Source organism: Thalassophryne amazonica, chromosome 4 (assembly GCF_902500255.1).
Source record: "Thalassophryne amazonica chromosome 4, fThaAma1.1, whole genome shotgun sequence".
NCBI lineage: Eukaryota > Metazoa > Chordata > Actinopteri > Batrachoidiformes > Batrachoididae > Thalassophryne > Thalassophryne amazonica.
This window is the reverse complement of record NC_047106.1, coordinates 70,753,177-70,773,256: the sequence shown is the minus strand read 5'-3', so window position 1 is coordinate 70,773,256 and position 20,080 is coordinate 70,753,177. Positions and strand designations below refer to the sequence as shown.

The 20,080-nt window shown below is 45.4% G+C and overlaps 1 protein-coding gene across 1 annotated transcript in view; it reads right to left on the bottom strand.

Moving 5' to 3' along the window:
• The window catches only part of LOC117508347 (protein NPAT-like), a 51,740-nt gene that overhangs the window by 13,773 nt on the left and 17,887 nt on the right, over positions 1 to 20,080 (bottom strand).

The window sequence follows — 20,080 nt, the reverse complement described above, 5'->3', positions numbered from 1 at the left end:
CTGTCTTTTATTACGAAATAATGCCAAATTTATGTGGAAATGTGTCAGGACGTGGCACAAACCGGGTTGACACAAATGCAAACTCTCACAGCACACAAGGGTGGAGGTTCTCTTATTTAACATGGGTAACCAACAAAAGTCTCAATGAAGGATTTATTTCCAGAAGGGCCCACAGCACACGTCTCTCACTCTTCCCCAGCACTGATGTTAAGAGTGCCAGTTGGGAGCGTGGCTGCGATCGAGAAGCGAACCCGAGTCGCTGGCATCCCAGTCCAACGTGCAAGCTGTTGCGCCACCACCTCCCTGCAGCTAGAATTAGGTTTAATCATTATAACAAAACACAAGGCATGGTGGCATTCAGAGGCAAGGGGGGGGGGGGGGGGGTCGTGGACAGAACTAGGTCAGGCTGATACGAAGACAAAACAGGACAAGGCGTGAGGGCTGGAAAGTGAAATAATATTCAACAATCTGGCAGGGGACTGTGAGACTATGAGGGTTTAAATAGTTGCTGACTAATTAGGGCGTGGAATGAGGAACAGGTGTGCAGAATGCTGTGGAAGGGGGCATGGCCAGGGAAGACAAAGGTGAGTGCAAGGCAGTGCAGTGAGAAGAAAAGCAAAGTGGACTGGAGTAAGATAAGGATTGACCGACAAAAAAAAAAAAAAAAAAAACAACGGTGAAAAAAGTGATGTGCACAACAAACAATAATTAACGTGAACAAAACAAAAGGGCAAAACTAAGAACTAAGGTGGCGAGTCAAAAAGTGGAAAACCAGAAACCTAATGATTATATTTAAAAGCAGAGAGGACCTGATACAGAAAAGTGAATACAATGAAAGTGGCAAAACAAACAGAGAATAAATGCTGAGCAGAAAACAAAACTGGTGACTACATATTAAAGCAATAAATAACTGACACAATAAACGATAACTAGGGTTGGGTATCAAGAACCGGTTCTTTTCAGGTATCGTTAAGAAATGATTTGATCTACCGACATTGCCCTTATTGGTCCTTCAGAGTGGCCGTTGTTTTTGGGGGTGTTTGTCGGGAAAATGATCATGTCACTTTGATTACAGAACCTCTGCAGGGCCTGTAAACAACTGTTTCTGCAGCGTGGCTCTTCTTTGAAGCTTGAAGCAATGAAGCATTAATCCAACCCGCTGCTTCGTTGGTTCTTTGTTTTATTTCGCTTTATCTTAATTTTCCCCCGCTAAAACCTCAAATAGCATTTGTGAGTAATATTTACCTTTTTATGTTAAACCGACCTTTTATGGTCTTATGAAACAGTTGATAGATGTATTTTAGAACTTAAACATGGTACCGATGGTAGCGTGTTAGTATGTTCCAGATAAAATGAAAATTGCAGCAATAATTCCTATACACAAATCTGGTAATAAACAAGAAATGGAAAATTACAGACCGATTAGCATCCTTCCAATATTCTCTAAAATCATAGAAAAGGTAGTGTCCAGGCAAATAATTGATCATCTAGAATCAAATGCGTTGTTACATCCTATGCAGTTTGGTTTTAGAAAGTACCATTCTACAGATAGAGCCTGCAGCTATCTCTTGGAAAACATAATATCAAATTTAGACAAAGGAGGAGTTGTTGGAGCAATTTTCTTAGACTTACACAGAGCGTTCGATACCGTAAATCATGAACTTCTCTATTCAAAATTACAAAGATTCAAACTATCAGAAAATACAATAAGCTGGTTAAAATCTTATTTATCAGGGCGAAATCAATGAGTCAGAATTAATAATGTAGTATCTGAGACAAAACTGTGTAATATAGGTTTACCACAAGGGTCAATTTTGGGCCCGGCACTTTTTTCTTTGTATATAGATGATTTACCTTTAGCATGTGACAATGTGAGCATACAAATGTAAGCAGACGACACAATAATATACACACACGGAACAAACATGACTGAGGTTGTGAACAAGCGAACTATAGCCATGGGAAGAGTCTCTACCTGGCTTCAGGAATCCTGTCTAACACTAAACTTAGAAGAAACAGCAGCCATGTACTTCACTATTAAGAATAAAACAACAGTATATCCAAATATTATTATCAATGATCAAATTATAAAAAATGTAACTGAATTTAAATGTTTAGGGCTTACATTAGATTCAACTCTCAGCTTTAAGAAGCATATAAAAAAGATCTCAAACACTTTGAAATTTAATTTAGCTACTTTTAAGAGCATCAGAAATACATTAACAACAGAGGCTGCAAAATGCTTTCTAAATGCAATGATAACACCTCATTTCACTTACTGTATAACAAGTTGGGCCCAAGCAAATCCAACAACGTTAAGACCCCTGGAGTCCCTTGTCAGGAAAGATGACTTTAAGCTTGCTTTCATCTTGTTTTCATCTTGGAATATAATACGTGCCATGGAATTAATATACATGCTGTTGGATTAAACTGCACAGTTTTTGGTACCTTCCAGAAGTAAGTGAGGTCATGCCGGACTTTTCCCATTGTAAATGGGGAGGTCCATGGAATGAACTCGGTGGTGAAGACGAGGGAATATATCTAAAAATGATTCTAACATGACAAGTATGATCAAATGAAGTAGTAATGTGTTAAAATTAAGAGTTGATTAGAAGATGTATTTTACGAATAAGTGAAATGAATGATTATATGAGTTGTTTTTCATAAAGAGTGCAGAGTCAGAGAAAAAGAGGAAGTGAAGAAGATGTCGCAAGTGGGGCAAGAAAAACTGATGTGAAACAATTGACCAAATGATTAAGATGTTGGTAAAATATGAAATGAATAATAAGGAATGAGAATGTTTGTATATGATCATATGAATTGTTTTTATGTGAAAGAGAGTTGTAATGAAATGATTGAATATGATTGATGTGATTTTGAAGAAATGATTTAAAAGAATGAATTCTCAGAAAAGCTGAAGTATTAACAGAAAAGAGGAACTTGAGAAATAAGTTACTGGTAGGGGCTGCGGAGATTTCCAGTAAAGCAGAAGGAGAAAGGAGGAGGTTTTGAGTCAACAGCGTCCCCATGGTAACCAAGATCATCTGAGGATGACTAGAGTCAAGAACATATATAACCTGTTGAAACACCAGAAAACGGGGTTATTCTTCCAGGGAGAGGTGCTGTTGCCACTACTCCCCTGCTACGAGGAGATCACAAGACTTGACCATCTTGTGAGCATCAATTGGAATCGTGGAGTGAGAGGATTGGAGCCATAAAAGATCATTTGAGAGAGAGTTCAACTCTCACTCAGGCCGTCCAGTTACGGAGTAGCAGAACGATGGAGGATAACCACTGGCCTTAAGTCTGAGTGGGGAATGTTCAACGATTTCTCTCTCAAGGAATATCACAGCATACCAGAATGGATTAGATCAACTTGTGGTTGATTGAAGATGGAATAATATCTTATGTGGATTAACTTTGCTGAAGGATTACAATATCACACAAGGATCGTGGTCAGCCAACGACTGATAGCTGATGAAGAGGAAATCAAGTCCACCGAGCTGGGGACCCTAACCTCAAAAACCTCCTTCCCTCACTCCTAGAAAAAATTGTTAAGAAGTCAATCCAGTCCCAGTCAAAGTAAGATCAGTCAGAATTATTGAATTAAAAAAATCTCTGCCAATCATTATTCTAATTATATTTGAATTACTATTGTGAAATTATCACCATATAATCTATGTTGATTATGTTATCGGCACTTGCAAAACCTGCAATAAAATTCCAAGCATGCAGTTAAAGTGTTAAGGCTCGGACATTGGATTATTGATGCTTCTTAAGGTGTAAAAGTTAATCTTATTAGGTGTACAACATCAAAAGGCTCTAAAAGGTTAGTCTGGTTTTTTTTAATGAAAATAACATCCTGGGGACTCGCTGTACGAGTCACTAAATTTAAAATCTAGCAACATTCCAAGAGCCCTGATCCATAAGAGGAGAGCTGCCGTTAACGGGCGTGGCCGGTTCGTATCCTGGTTCCTGAGAAGGCTATTCGACTGGGGTGCGAGATCCGCTTCAGCGGGGTGGACGTCCGGATGGAGGCAGTGAGCAGCTAGATGAATCTCCTCGCCACCAGCTTGAACAACCTTTGTGCAGCCCTGCCGGGTAATACCCGTGGAGACACGAAGGTCGGACCCCAAAGACGGAGAGCTGGTTTTACACAAACACACTCATCGGAGGGTGAGCGTGTGCCGTGTATCTAAAAGCAGGATCTGACACGTGGCACCCAAACAGGGACCTGACAAAGTGTAGTCGGGTCTGAGGAAGAATCCTGGCCAAAGGAGAGTCTTTGCCATTGGGCAGGTGGAAAGCCCCTGAGTAGATCACCAAAGGAGACACTGTTGTGGAGAGTGTCGGCTGATGGCTTGTATAAGTCCAGTAACAGCTTGAAACATATCTGTCCTCCAGAGGTGTGAAAATTTGGAGGCGACCACCAGAAGGACGAAGTAAAGACAACAGGAGTAATTATCCCAGGGAGCTGGGATCGGGGACGAGAAGCAGACGTGGATAGCCTGCTGGATCGTCATTAAACGACGAGGAAGGGAAGCAGGCAAGGGAGCCTGCTGGATCGGATCGTCAAGAAAGCAGGTATGAGAGTATACCATGCAAAATGGTAATCTACAAGGCAGAATAGGATCATGACCCCGTGAGGTTCCTGAGGGGAGAAGCGGGGAAAGGAGCGACTGAAGAGGAGCAGTTAAGTTGAATCCTGAGGTCAGCGCTGAATAGCCAACTAGTCTGTCACTTATCCCTGACTCGAAGCGCTAAGAGAGGCTTTAAGGGGCAGACGACTCGAGGCGACAAAGACCATAGGTGAAGTCAAGGAGACGACAGTGGTGGAATCGACAATCTCAGCAACCGAGAGAATAAAGAGAGGACAATCATTAAGAAACAGTAAGTTTAGTATTAAGAACAAGCAGTGAAAATATGGCTTAAGGAGAGCCAGGACCCATAGCAAACCCTGAATCTGAACATGAAGGGAAAAAAGAAGTGGATTTCCGGCCACACAGAGTGGTATTGTATGGACGAGGATATGATACTTGGGCAGAAACAGTTCAGAAATATGTCATAGATCAAAGTGTGGAAACTGATGAACGTTTCAAAGAAGACATGGCAGAAATTATACACACATTAGGGATATACTATCCAGGTAAGCATAAGGAGGGGCAGATCCTGGCCGTTTTGAAGAGCCCACCAGTCCCAAAGGACAAGATGGGGACCAGAAAGTGGCTTGTATGGTGGTGTAAACTTCTCGGAGAAGAGTGGAAAAGAGGACAAATCACCACCTTAATAAGCCCTGAGAAAAGTTATGACTCCGTAGTAAAAATGACAGCTGGGTTGTTGGAAGTAGAGACGGTCCTGGTTGATGTTAAAGCAAAATCAGCGTCCGTATATGCTGAGTTTAAGTCCATGGCAGAACGGCTAAAAGGGTTAGGAAGAATGCTTAAGAAACAATATCCTATAATGGAAGATATGAGTGGAAGTCAGATCCTCGATAATGAAGACGAAGGCAGGATAGACTCCCAGGCCGAATCCGAACAAAGTGATGAGGAACACAACCCAGAGGTAGGTGGAGATGAATCGATATCCCCGGGAGGTCCTAATCCTGGGGGAAATGGTCAAGAATATAAAAGCCCGGACCAGCTCCACACAAGCTTTGACCCAGAGTGGCCAAAACTGCCCCTAGGAAGTGTGAAAGGAACAACCTCAACAGTTAGAAAACAGACAGAACGCCTGGTTGAGCAGGATAAAAGACGAAGAAGCCTTCAGGGAGTGTCTGGACAGATATTCCATCAATCGCCAGAATGTGGGCCCAGAAGCTTGGGACAGCTTAAAGCTGAAGAATGTGTTGCCGGACCGAGTTACCATATTAAAGAGGAAGGGCGTTCGCAGGAGATCTTTAGAAAATCTAAAGCAAAAACCCACCATGTACACACTGAATCTGACTACATGGAGGAATTGGACCCTATGCCCGAAGGAACCAAAAAAAATGGTGGCCCAAGACGGAAGACAGGCATATCATTATTTTGGCAGTCCTTGGGATATAGATGGAGATAGTCTCATTGTCTTCACAAATCCCAGACTGAAAACTGCCAACCGAAAATTCCGAGCAAAGCTCAAGGAGCGGGCAGGCAGAGAATACCAAGAAGAGCTTAAGAATATTAAGGGGAGAAATCTGGACGGAAGATCGATGGTAATAACAAGCGCACCACGAATGGCTTATCATGCACTCATACATGTGCCCTTTGAAAGCTACCCAGGGAGAGAAAATTCGATCGAATACATGGAGGAAATGCTGAAAACTCTGGGAACAGCTACTGATTTGGCCAAAGAACGCCAGCATCGGCGGGTGGTGATATGTGTGGACGGATTACGATCTGGACATATGACATGGGAAGAGGCAGAAAAGGTTGCCATGGCAGCAGTGAACCTACACATGCGTACCCCAGGAGCATGGGGATCAATGAGAGAAATTGTGGTGGTCACTAGCAATGAGCAGGAGCAAGATCGAGTGAGAAGGGCACTTGAAGCGGTGAACCTAGGACCAAGTAGAGCAGGTCCAAGGAAGGGTGCAGTTGGAGCTAGTGGAGTGGCAACTAGTCCCCCGCTAGTGATGCAGTCCATCCCCACGGCAACAAGTGAGAAAAGATCAGTTCATGCTGTGGGAGTGCAGCAATTAAGGATTAAAACCCCACGACCAACATTAAAACGAGTTACAAGTGGGCTCCAGACTATCATACACCCCACAAGCTCCCAATCTCGGATGAGAGAGCCTTTCCAGGCTCCTCCACCGGATAATGGAGAAGAGGATCCTATATTCATTCCTCTACCTGTCGGAAATGCCGAAGCATCCGGGTCACTCCGAAAGTCGGAACAAAACAGGGAGCTTCAACCGCGAGACCCACGTCCTTCCCATTTATCTGATATGGATGACGACCAGGAAAGAGAGTCTGAAGAGGAGATCAATCCACAAGACTCGGAAGAGGATGAATAGCTATCTGTGGTAGGGGAAAGAGACGTCTCACACCCAGAACTGCGAACTGGACGCTACAGAGGACGAAAGAAAGAAAGAAGTTGGGGTGTATAATGTGCGTGTAGCATCAGAGAGAATTGCAAGAGATATCAGGGTCAACCCAGTGGAGACCCGAGATAAGCGACAAACCTATTCTCCAGAAGTTGGACAAACTGGGTATGACATCCCAGAAGAGTGGATTGAGCGACAAGATGAAAAGAAAACTCTTGAGGTAACAGCAACTGTGGGAGAGTGGGCTAATATGTTAATGTGGCCCTTCTATCCTACACTGACTGCCTGTAAAGAGTTAACAAATAACTTCAGAGTCGCCTATTTAGGCGTTGCCCATGATGTGATGTTGAGAAAAATAAAAACAGCAGCTTTACGCTGGTCACGGCAAGTGTTGAGAGAAACTAATGAAGAAAATCTGGATGAAGAAGGAGAAACAATTCCACCATCGTCAGGATTACAAGTGAGCCTCCCAAATCAGGACTTTCCTGCTGGATCTAGAGAGCAAAGTCTGCCAGCGATTCAAGCTGAAATTCAAGCAGACGGCAGGGAATTCCAGGAATTCAAAAAATTAAAGATGCTAGTGAGAGAGAAAGAACCAAATGAGGACCTAAAGGACTATTTGAAAGAAGTGTGGCCCCTTACTGACAGAGCTTCTAACAGCGAAGAGGGTAAATCTATGTGGCTGGCCCAAGTTACCAGTCAACCCATCAGTCGGGGTGAACCAGCACGAAACCATTATGTCAGGTTAGTGTTGGAAGATCCCAATGATGAAGATTCCCATATTGCTCGAGCTAAAGCTGGACTAGACAAAGGTCAAACATTAGTTCAAGTGTGGCATGGGCTAAAACAGACGATTTTGCCACAACGCTATGGAGCGGTTGAGGAAATGGATAAAATAGTAAAAGAATTGGAAGCTTTGGGGATCATTCGAGTGGAATTAAATCCGATCACTAACAGCCCCATCCAAGCAGTTAAGTAGCCAGAGTCGGCAGGAGGAGGCTGGAAACCAGTAATCAACTTCAAGGCTCTCAATCGACGAACAATAGCCAATAGAGCGAGTTTGATAAATCCCCAAGGAGCACTGAAAACGCTCCAAATTAAGAGATACAAATCATACATTGATCTGGCAAATGGATTCTTTTCCCTGTGATTAGCAAAACAGTCACAAGGGAAAACAGCATTCACACATAAAGGGAAAAGTTACGTGTGGCAACGACTCCCGCAGGGATACAGAAATTCACCAAATGTGTTCCAAGCAGCAGTAATGGAAATATTAAAAGATCTGGGCGTAACAGTCTACATCGATGATGTGTTTATCGCAGATGATGATGAAAATGAACACCTAATGCGGCTGCAAAAGGTGATACAGAAGGTCACAGAAGCGGGATTAAAACTCAACCTGAGGAAATGTCAGTTTGGACAATTCAAGGTTAACTATTTGGCATTCCAGGTATCATCAGACCTGGGACTCTCAGAAGTATACCGAGAAAAATTGAGTCAGATTAAACCACCGCAATCTGAGAATGACCTATACAAAATATTGGGATTATGTAACTATGTGAGAGATCACGTTCCACACTATCAGAGATACGCAAACCCCCTTTATGCTCGTCTCAAGAAGAAACCTAATGGACAAGAGCAAAAGCAATGGATTTGGACAGCTACAGATCAGGATTGCTTGGAAAAGCCAAAGAAAGCCATTCAAGACGCAGTTAGGCTGGAGCCGCGTAGTCTGACTACTCGTCTGCTAGCCGAAATAAGCTGTGAAGAAGAGGATTCTGTGGTAAACGTGAGCAACGAAGGAGGGGGTATGGTAACTTTGTGGAGCTATACTCTGTCTTCGATTGAGAGAAAATATCCACTGGAAGAAAAAGAACTGGCAGTCCTGGCTAGATACTGGAGTGCATTAAAAGAACTTGCACAAGGTCAGGGAATAAAAGTTATCACTCAAAGCCAAGTCCATCGGTTCCTAAGAAAAGGAACTACTGAGAGTACTAAAGCCACAAATGCCAGATGGGGAAGGTGGGAGGACATCCTGCTAGACCCTGAGCTGGAAATTGGGCCAAAACAATCGGTGACAAAAAAGTTGCCGAAGGAGAGGCAACTCCCTATGGAGCCATACGACTGGACTATGTACACCGATGGGTCGAAGAAGGGTACAGACAATATAGCTTATTGGGGCTATATTCTGAAGCAATACTGGAAGGACTCTTGGAGTTAAACAAGAGGAGAGTAAAAAGGGCTAAAGTGGTTACAGACAGTCATTACTGCGCACAAGCCCTGAAAGAGGACTTATCCATCTGGGAAGAAAACGGATTGGATGGAGCTAAGGGGAAGCCTGTAGCTCATATGGATTTGTGGAGGAAAATAGCCAAGTTGAGGCTAACAATGGACTTAGATGTGGTACATCAGAAGGCCCATGTAAAAGAAGGAGCACATTGGAGCGGAAACGAAGAAGTGGACCGCTATGTGCAGCTGAGAAAAGTCGTCGTTGTCGGGATCGAGAAGTGGGAACAGACACCCAAGGGAAGGGTAGTTCCAAAAGAGTCCGTGAAAGAGGTGGTGCTGGCCGTACATGAAGCGCTTGGCCATGCAGGCACCATTCCCACACGGAAGGAGCTGGAGAAGCTGCAACTTTGGATTCCGAGAAACCAAGTCTGCCGAGTCCTCAACGAGTGTGAAGTATGTGGTCGATACAATGCAGGACGACGAGGACAAAGGGTGGATGGTTTCACCATAAAGAGTACTGTTCCATGGGGATCAGTATGCATGGATGTTGCCGGGCCCATGGGGGTGACCGGTAAGAAAGGAGAAAAGTATCTGTTGGTGCTTGTGGACTCTATGTCGGGCTATGTGACTGTTAAGCCTGTGAGAAAAGCCAATGGCAGCAGTGTGATCAGCATGTTGGATCAAGTGTGCTCAAATCTGGGGATACCTAGGGAGCTGAGAACGGACAATGGGACACATTTCCGTAATGCTCAGGTCGACCAGTGGTGCCAGGAAAATGGAGTAATGAGAATTTACCCGCCCCCATACACCCCTCAAGCAAATGGAGTCGTGGAAAGGGCTATTGGATTGGTGAAAAACTGGATTGGGAAGAATGCTAACACGAGGGAATGGAGTACTAAGGCCCTGGAAATTGGACAGGCCCTGAATGACCGCCATCGTGCCGGCAGGCCTACCCCTTCGCAAGAACTTAACCAACGCCCATTTTCGACCCCGGAAGTGGGGCGAAGTCAGACTAAAAGGGATGGAGAACCAGAACCAAAGATCCCATTTAAGGTTGGGCAGAAGGTGTGGGGGAGAGCTCGAGATCACCTAACCAACACTGCTGTTAAACCTAAGTATGAGACCACAGATACAGTAGTGAAGATACTGGACAGCAACACAGTAGAATTGAAGAAGGTAATCCAAGGAGTAGAGCAGCTGAAGCCAACTCCTAACTAGACGAAACCAGGAGCTAAACATGGCCAAAAACACCCAAGATCTTCCACCTTTCGTCAGAGTGGCCACTGTCAATGGGGTGGTTGCCTTAAGAAGAACAAAAACTGACCTCTGGGCAGGCAGAGCCCTGAGGAAACTATATCATGCAAAGAAAGGATTTTTATCTTGTGAAAAGAAGATATTACAGTGGAAAAAAGTTGAGAATCACTGTGTGCTTTGCCGTGAAGAAGTACCGCTGACGGTCCAATGGTCGGGACCTGGGGTTAGAAAAACCCCAATTCCAAGTGGGGCAAAACATGAGTTCAAGCAAATACTTCACAAGCCGGTGAAGGTTTTGGATGCACTTGTATGTGGGTTATGCTGACTAGCCCAGTTACCAAGAATGGTCTTTTACACCCAGTGGGAGATACGTGGAGACGATGTGGATATGCAGGTGTGCTCATGCCATTGGAATGGACATGCGATCGAGTATTGCCTGGTGTGTAAAGCAAAAACTCATATGGGAAGACTTCTGCATGTGGCAAGAGCAGAAGGTTTTTGGACCCCCTGAGGACCTTTCACACCGATGAAGCCTGCTGGGCTAATCCTGCAGCAACAGTTGCACTTGATCAAGCTCAAGGGAATCAAGGCAGCGGTGACGTGAGTCCAATGGTACCAAGTGTCTATTTGATATTGGAAACAACTAGAGCAGGAGGAAGTGACCAAGCAGCAGGAGGTGGTGAGCGAAAGCCGTCTTTGTTGCATAAAGCTATACATCAAAGTTGGTCCCATGATCCAGAGTATGGGCAAACCTATGACCCTCCAATGGATACAGTGCAAATTCCGCTGGTGTTCAGAGTGTGTAGAGACCCGGAGCAACCCGGATATACAGACGTGATGGGAGGACTGACAGATGATCAACAGCAAAAAGCCCAAGAAGAAGGATGGATTGGCTCTTGGGAATTGACAACTTGGCCCAAATTGATAGAAGAAGTTCTAAAAAACCCAGAAATTCCACTGGAAGATGCAGAAGAGGTGCCACAAGAAAAAGGGGACAGAAAAACCCTCATGCATTATTTTACCACTGGACTAGACGCCTGGGGAAATAAAGCAGCAAAACCGAAGAAGAAGTCAGCCGAGTACCATGTGACACCCGAAGAATGGGTGAGGAAGAGGAGGATACAATCTTTGGGGGGAGTGGCTATCAGAGCGGACACTCCAAGTAGGCCGGACCAAACACTTAGGGTGCGGCTCACAGTGCTGGTGGTGTTGGTCCCCTATGTGGGGGTTTACTCTGTCGGGGCACATGTTGACCTCCTGGAGGAACAGCAGCAGTCGTTACACCAACCGACTCAAGGTGAGGAAAAATCAGGAAAGCCTCAGAGTCGCTGGATGTTTCCCTCCATTTTCCGCGGGATAACGAAGAAGTAAAAAGAAGCGGCTGTTTGCAAAATGTCACAAGGACCAGATGTAAATAGAGCACCCATTATCAATAATCGAGGAAGATTTGGACCCTATGTACAATGTGGCATTGGTGCTGAGAAACTATACTTAAATTGGCCAGAAAAAGATTTTGATGAAGAAGATTGGGAACTAGCATCTAACGGATATTATGTCTCAAATTATGAATATAAAAGAGATGCCGACTTAACAGAGACAACAGGACAAAAATTACTTGCGGAACGAGTGCTTAGTGAGGAAAGTCTGTGGCATTGGTACATAATAGGACGCCGAAAACTACCCCAATCGGTTCCAAGATGTCCAAACACCCATCCCTGGATATTAAATGTGGTTTACCTACAACTCAAAGACCTGAGATTCACATTGAGATGGGGGATTAATTACGTTGAGCCACTCCAAGGAGTCTATGTTGAAATATACCTTAACCAGTGTTTGATCTGGACAACGAGCCCCAACATGCGACGTCAAATGTACAGACGACTGCAAGACCCAAGATATCACGTTTTAGATAACCAGACATTAAATTTGAGAGTTATCGATCAACCTCGGGCCTGTATGAGCTGCCTACCCCCAACCGTACCAACAATTTTTGTAAATCAAGACTTCTTCTACCTGTACAAAAAAGGAGTCTGGAACTGTTGTCAAGCAAGGAAGATTCAGCTTCAAATTGAGCCTAAGGATCAAGAAGAGAAGCCTATAGTTCCCCTTTATCTAGCCTTATCACAGACCAGGTATTCTGGAAAACTGTTTTGGCAGCATTGGCAAGATCTATGGAACTATGTACCCCCACATCAGGTACAGAGGATCCCTGAAGGACCCCTCCCTAAACCTGACAGGATAATTGTTACGATGTGGAAGTGGGTGTGGAAAGGAATGGATTCAGAGCTTAAGCACCCATCTCCCATCTACACTCATCTCTTTAAGAGACAACAACTACTCCCTATGGTGGTGCATCTTGGGAGAAAGAGAAGGAAACCGATGGCGGAGTGACAACTCACTCTGAATCATGTCGCGGACCTTCAAACTGGATGAAAATAATGTAAATAGTCTACAATCTAGGCATGGAAGATTTACACCATACTTGGAATTACCCCACAAGAAAATATGTTTGAAATGGCCACAAAGGGATTACAAAGAGAAAGGATGGGTGCTGGGAACAGGAGGATACTTTGTAGATAATGATTCGTATAAAAACTGTTGACCTTGTAGAGCCTGGACTGTACACTCCTCTGGAAGCTATCGTGGACAAAGTTGGACAACACTGGTATTGTCCTGGGGTCGGATGGAAGTTTTACCCAATTCCCCGGTGTCCAGACTCATACCCCTGCATCTTGAACGTAGTGCATGTGCAAAAAAGGGGCTACAGGTTTAAAATAAGGTATGTTGATCCATTACAGGGAGTGTATGTGGATATTTGGCTGGGATCTTTCCAGATTTGGACCAGCAGTCCCTATATGTTTAAAAGACTTCAACTACAACCACTGGAGCAGACATCCTTCAAAACCTACAAGTGAGGGATCAAGAGGTCATCGTGGTAACCATCTTACGTTTAAAACAAAAAGAGCGAAGAGAAGTAGGCTGCACCTGGATAAGACCTGAACCTGGCGAGCCAGCCTGGTATTGCTCATGGGGATGCAGAGTACTACTAGGCTATCGAGCAGGATATTGGGAAAAAGAAGCTGTTTTTCCAGCATTACCAAAACATGATGTTTGTAGAATGATAATGCCTACCTGGAAACATTGGGGTAATTATAACCTCACCTGTGACAACACCCGCAGAGAGTGCCGAAAGTGGATACAGTATCTACAACAGTCCCTCTGTTGAACAACGCTACCGGCATGGGAGCAGGGATACCATATTCCGAACCAACCGCCATACCACCAGCAGCATCGGTGGGATCCACAAAGATATCACCAACACAGGGAAAAACCAAACCACTCCCTACATCGCCAACACAAGATACCCAGCAAGTATTAGAACCAAAAGTTCAAAGTATTGGTAACGCGGCTAAAAAAAGATGGAAGAAGATTCATGATTATTGTGTAAAAGAAAAAGTAGCAAAATTAGATAGATGTTATTGGAATCAACCTATTGGATGTAAATCTCAAAACTACATGGTGCTTGCACCAGTCATCGATTTGATAGACAGGATTACTTGGAAACAGAAACAGGAGGTAAAACATGATGAATGGCTTAACGACACCTTTCCGTGGGTCTGGAGCATTCCACTGATACATTTTGAGGGGAATTTTCCAAAGGGATATACGTGGACTGGGCATAGTTTGCGGGGTCCACATATAGCAAACTTCTATGTGCAAAAACTACCAAAGCCTGATGAGCTAAGGTCAGTACCTCAGGAGGATTTTAGAAAAATTGATCAATGTGTGGCGAATAGAATTTATGAAAACTTACATGAGACAGAATACCATAGTAATTTGGCCGAAGGTTCTGGTAAATCCCCCCGATGTCCCATAGACCAAATTAAGACAGGGAATTGGCTAAGATGGGTATATAACTGTACACAGTTGTTACAGATTCCAACCATTAAGGGGACCCTTCAAGCATGGTAGGAAGAAGTTAGACGTAGTAAGGACGTCACCTGGTGGGGAATGGAGAAATATGAAGTTGAAGACTCGGTATTCCCCTGTTTGGATCAAAGTAATAATTACTGGGTTAAATATCAATACATCGCCACGGTCTACTCCAGAGACAGAGCTACTTGGTCCAGTGTACTCTGGAGACCAAACCCTTATGTTACACAACGGCCCTGGAAAATGATTTTTAACAGACTTAATACCACATGCACGATAAGCCTTGCCCGCCAAAATTGTAGGAATGTTCCAAGGCTGGGAAGGATATTGTGACGCTTACTGTGACGGCGAGTATGACACTTACGGCCATCAAACAGTTTGGGAGAAGAACAGAGCTGGCGCATGGATAAGAGCTTTTCCACCCAATGTTGGATGTGCCAAGGCTGTCCTGGGACATGGAATGTCGAAGAGGAAGCAGGTCCTAGGCCGCATAGTGCCATTTGTTGGTGATGCTTTGATAATGCTTGAGGAAGGATATGCCTTCAAGAAAAGTCTATGCGAAGGACAAGAAATTGTCAGTTACGAATGGTTGGGACCTAATCGGATTTACAATAATGGCACATGTGAATCGCCTGCAGAACATTGGTTGGGCTGTGGGAAAGGAAGAGGTCGGCATGAATGTTCTTGGTGGGAAAGAACGCAAGTAATAGCTGGAGGAATCATCACCACTTTCGCTGCAGAGACCGGAGAAGTCATTAAAGAAGGTCTCGAAGTGGTGACTGGTTGGATTGGACATTTGTTTGGATATCTTTGGCCCTATCTGTTAATTATAATAGGACGTATTATTGCTGCAGTGATTGGATATGTTTTGTTAAAAGGAAGTTTTGCAGCTGCCCTGCGCTTGTGTGGGAGGAGCACACAACACAGTGAGATGGAGCCCCTCCTCCGTTAGGAGAGGAGCGATGAAGCCTACAAAGCCCGACGCCGAGACACACCCTGTTCATTTTGACTTGGGGGAGTGAAGAAAGAAGAAGCATCTACATAACAGCGTACAAACGTAAGGAGATAAGTAAAAAGAATAAGAGAGCACAATGTCCAACAATACTGGCGACGTAAATTACACCATCTTCAAAGTGAGTAGAGTGGAGTTTATTGCACTACTGTTAGTATGGCTGCTATACTGCTGTGTCGGCCGTTGGGACTTACGACAACCACTGCGAATAGTAACGCTACTACATGGATGTGTCAGATTGGCGATCATCAATCTGCACTACGGTCGGAGTGACTTAGGGTTGTCTCTATTCGTCACTCACGTCCTCGGTCGCTTTACTCTCCAGTTTGACTGTTGGGGAATATGGCAGTACACATCAATTACAATTTGGATGGTGATAGATATGACAGCAATCTTTTACGCCCCGGTAGTAATAGCTGACATTGTGTGCGAAGCTGTGATGGCCTTGACCCTGTTAGCGTACATAGCTACGTTAACTGGAGCCGTACAACGCAAGAAACCCTGGCTCTACAAACTTGGACTTATCATAATTTGGGGCTTAGGATGGGGAATATTATCAGCCTTATACTGGCTGTCCATGGTTAGTCAATTACTCCTGCTGTTATGGTTTACGACCTATGAAGCTTGCTTCCCGCGTACGGCTCCTTCAGCTACAGCGGGAATGACAACGTCACCACAGTCCCGCTCTCCTATGGTGATCATGAGGCGTCTCTGGCGTACATCTGAATAATCCTGGCGAACACTTTTGCTTGCTTGCAATATAACAGTTAAAAGACTAATATTTCCTCTTACACTACAGGGGGATATAAGATGTATTCATTGTCAAGCCACCCTGGCGCAAGCGCTCTACTTCTGGGAGATAACACCGACTCTGTGGTGCCCGACGTGTTATGGCATCAACTTCCCTGTTCAAGTGGCACGGGGAATAGTGGGACGGAAGGATACTTCTTTTCTGCCCCAGGTACCATCAGAAGCATACTTAAAAATTGAGATCGAGACAGACATGATCTGGCATTCTCTCTTGACTGATCCATTACGATCTGACACTATAGTATCTCCAGAAGGATATATGTACTGCCCCATGTTTACCAAAATGTGGATGTATCCTACGGGAATAAGATTCTCCACAGCTCATCTCGCCGATGGCCGGATCGTGGCCATTGGTCCTTCATTACCACCAGTTCCACGTTCACCTCCACAGCGCACTGCGGAGGTTGGGGTGCAAACCGAGGAAATGAACTGGTGTTTGGAGGCCCTCACGCAGGTGTTCCTGGATGAACACCTTCAACAGCCTGAGCCTGAGGATATTCTCGCTGAGGCTTCACCTCGAACGTAGGACACATCACCGCGGCTATCTACACCAGTTACATCGTCTTATACACCCGTCACCCCCACTTCACCATGCGCACCATCGTTCCCTGACGGATTATCATCTCAGGAATATGAGGCAAATCCGCCTCCGTTGGGATTACCATCACAATCACCACTACTGGAAGAGCAGCCTTCTGACGGCGACGGCAATCTACAGGTGGGCGGAGAGGAGTACGTGGTGCTGGATGAGTGTCGTTCAACTCCAGCTCCTCCTGTTCTGTCTCCGATGGTGGATGAAAAAGAAGTGCTCACCCTTCGTCCTGTCGACGACGACGAGGATGTTTTTATGGAGGTATAGAGAGATCGGCGGAGCTTCAAGTCATGGAGGGGGTGTCAGGAAAGATGACTTTAAGCTTGCTTTCAGCTTGTTTTCATCTTGGAATATAATACGTGCCATGAAATTAATATACATGCTGTTGGATTAAACTGCACAGTTTTTGGTACCTTCCAGAAGTAAGTGAGGTCATGCCGGACTTTTCCATTGCAAATGGGGAGGTCCACGGAATTAACTCAGTGGTGAAGACAAGGGAATATATCTAAAAATGATTCTAACATGACAAGTATGATCAAATGAAGTAGTAATGTGTTAAAATTAAGAGTTGATTAGAAGATGTATTTTACGAATAAGTGAAATGAATGATTATATGAGTTGTTTTTCATAAAGAGTGCAGAATCAGAGAAAAAGAGGAAGTGAAGAAGATGTCGCAAGTGGGGCAAGAAAAACTGATGTGATGATTTAAAAGAATGAATTGTCAGAAAAGCTGAAGTGTTAACAGAAAAGAGGAACTTGAGAAATAAGTTACTGGTAGGGGCTGCGGAGATTTCCAGTAAAGCAGAAGGAGAAGGGAGGAGGTTTTGAGTCAACAGCGTCCCCATGGTAACCAAGATCATCTGAGGACGACTAGAGTCAAGAACATATATAACCTGTTGAAACACCAGAAAACGGGGTTATTCTTCCAGGGAGAGGTGCTGTTGCCACTACTCCCCTGCTACGAGGAGATCACAAGACTTTCTTGTGAGCATCAATTGGAATCGTGGAGTGAGAGGATTGGAGCCATAAAAGATCATTTGAGAGAGAGTTCAACTCCCACTCAGGCCGTCCAGTTACGGTGTAGCAGAACGATGGAGGATAACCACTGGCCTTACGTCTGAGTGGGGAATGTTCAACGATTTCTCTCTCAAGGAATATCACAGCATACCAGAATGGATTAGATCAACTCGTGGTTGATTGAAGATGGAATAATATCTTATGTGGATTAACTTTGCTGAAGGATTACAATATCACACAAGGATCGTGGTCAGCCAACGACTGATAGCTGATGAAGAGGAAATCAAGTCCACCGAGCTGGGGACCCTAACCTCAAAAACCTCCTTCCCTCACTCCTAGAAAAAATTGTTAAGAAGTCAATCCAGTCCCAGTCAAAGTAAGATCAGTCAGAATTACTGAATTAAAAAAATCTCTGCCAATCATTATTCTAATTATATTTGAATTACTATTATTGTGAAATTATCACCATATAATCTATGTTGATTATGTTATCGGCACTTGCAAAACCTGCAATAAAATTCCAAGCATGCAGTTAAAGTGTTAAGGCTTGGAAATTGGATTATTGATGCTTCTTAAGGTGTAAAAGTTAAGCTTATTAGGTGTACAACATCAAAAGGCTGTTGGGAAAGTGTAGGAACACGGACCCACAACAGGGGGCGCAAATGAACGGACAATGGAGAAAGTCAAATCACAAAGTTTTACTGTTGTGAAATCACACAACAAACACAACAGATTACAAATACAGCAGTAACCGAATTCCAATGGTGTCGTGTGGGCAGGCTCGACGATAGGAAACGTCTGTCCGAGTCGAACCGGAACCACCCGATCTCCTCTGCCACCGAACCCCGGGGATACTGGAGCCGCCAAGTCCCGAACCCCAGGTAGCCACTGCCACCGCTCGTCGGATCCGGTACTGCTGGCAAGGAAGAGAAACAGTCAGGTGTGGGTGCGGCTGCACCCAGCAACACACAGGGTGGGAACACCACCTCCACCTCTTGTCAGGAAAATACTGGTGAGTGCAGGAGTGTGAGTACTTATCCAAGAAGTCCAAAACAATCTCCCGCTGTACTACTCACTATCTGCTATCCAACACACAAGCAACAAAGTATTATCGTCAAGAACACAATCGGCTGAGTACGTTACCTCCTTAGTAGAGCGATATCTCGGCAATGAGGTGGAGATGCCGTCCTGCTGATATACCTCCCTGTTGATTGATATCAGCTGTCTCAGGTGATGGGTGACAGCTGTCACCCTGGCTGCTTCTGTGAGGCGGCAGCGCCATCCGGTGCCTGGAGCCCGCACTCCAGGCAGGGCGCCCTCTGGTGGTGGTGGGCCAGCAGTACCTCCTCTTCAGCGGCCCACACAACAGGACCCCCCCTCAACGGGCGCCTCCTGGCGCACGACCAGGCTTGTCCGGGTGGCGACGGTAGAAGTCGGCCAGGAGGGCCGGGTCCAGGATGAAGCTCTTCTTCACCCAGGAGCGTTCTTCGGGGCTGTACCCTTCCCAGTCCACCAGATACTGAAAACCCCGGCCCATCCGTCGGACGTCCAGGAGCCGGCGTACAGTCCAAGCCGGCTCGCCGTCGATGATCCGGGCAGGAGGTGGTGCCGGACCCGGAGTGCAGAGGGGTGAGGTGTGATGAGGTTTGATTCTGGAAACATGGAATACTGGATGAATCCGCAGTGAGGCCGGAAGCTGAAGCCTCACTGCGGCGGGATTGATGACCTTGAGAATTTTAAACGGACCAATGTATCGTTCCTGTAGTTTCGGGGAGTCCACTTGTAGGGGAATGTCCTTGGTGGACAACCACACTTCCTGCCCAGGACGATACGTAGGAGCCGGGGTCCGCCGCCGGTCTGCATGGGTCTTCGCCCTCGTCCAGGCCTTCAACAAAGCAGAACGGGCGGCACGCCACACCCGACGGCACTTCCGTAGGTGGGCCTGGACTGAGGGCACACCGACCTCTCCCTCAACCACCGGAAACAACGGGGGCTGATACCCCAAACACACCTCAAAAGGGGAGAGGCCGGTGGCTGATGATACTTGACTGTTGTGGGCGTACTCGATCCAGGCCAGGTGGGTACTCCAGGCCGTCGGGTGCGCGGCTGTCACACAACGTAGGGTCTGCTCCATCTCTTGGTTGGCCCGTTCTGCTTGCCCGTTGGTCTGGGGGTGATACCCGGACGAGAGACTGACCGTGGCCCCCAGTTC